General features: G+C 47.2%; 1 non-coding gene across 1 annotated transcript; it reads right to left on the reverse strand.

Moving 5' to 3' along the window:
- Window positions 1-456: 456 nt before the first annotated feature.
- LOC119443286 (U2 spliceosomal RNA) lies at window positions 457-646 on the reverse strand. The gene has a single exon (XR_005190233.1). It is a non-coding gene; the product is annotated as a U2 spliceosomal RNA (small nuclear RNA).
- Between the last annotated feature and the right edge of the window lie 214 nt (window positions 647-860).

The following is an 860-nucleotide window of genomic DNA, read 5'->3' on the forward strand; positions in this document are numbered from 1 at the left end:
AAGCTACAGCTCACTGGGATTGAGTATTAGAATATTGTGTTCAGATCTGGCGTATATTTTCAGATGAAAGTCTTAACAGCACGAACAAATCAAAATATAAAGACGGGCGGTTGCCAAGAACATCCCACTGCTCATTTGTATGGTCCTGGCGTAACTTTTTTTTTTCCATAGAACTGTTAGTTTTATGTGGTTGAACAACTTCCAGGCTTTGATGGCGTCATTATGCTTCGAATAGGGTTGCGTCATTCTTGCTTCCTTTTTTAGTGAACGGCCCTAGCTACTGTGTGACATGTACTGTGTGTGTTCTGCTAAATTCTTTTTTAAGATTTGTCAGCTTTCTCTTTCTTTCCTTTTCCCTCCCCTTCTTCCTAGCTTCCATTTTACAACGAAGCTGTATACGGCTATGTTCTTAAATTTTTTGCGTCCGTCTATCGAGTCGCGTCGACAGAGAAATATTCCCCGTGGGCCGATCCCGCAGATAGTACAATACCGGGCCGACCCACGGCGGAGGGGAAGCAGTCTTCAAGCACTCCGCCAACTTGCAAAAATAAGTTTAATATCTTGGGTCCAAATACAACCCGCATCAGATATTAGACCCATAAGAACAGATAGTACACTTTAGTAGAACAGTGTGCCTACCAAGAACGACGGCGTGGACAGAAAAGGGAATGGACGCGGCGGCGGCGGAAGGAGACCACCGTCGGTCAGCGGGCCGTGGACGCCAAGCGTACGTAAGCGTGCTGCCCGCCAGGACCGCTATAGGCGGAAAGAAATGCGAACCGTTCATGCGTCCCCGATCCCGCAAACTTGAAACGTTTCACCGCAGCAACGTCAATTACCACATACACAGCTTCGCTGGT

This window comes from Dermacentor silvarum, chromosome 2 (assembly GCF_013339745.2).
Source record: "Dermacentor silvarum isolate Dsil-2018 chromosome 2, BIME_Dsil_1.4, whole genome shotgun sequence".
Lineage (NCBI taxonomy): Eukaryota > Metazoa > Arthropoda > Arachnida > Ixodida > Ixodidae > Dermacentor > Dermacentor silvarum.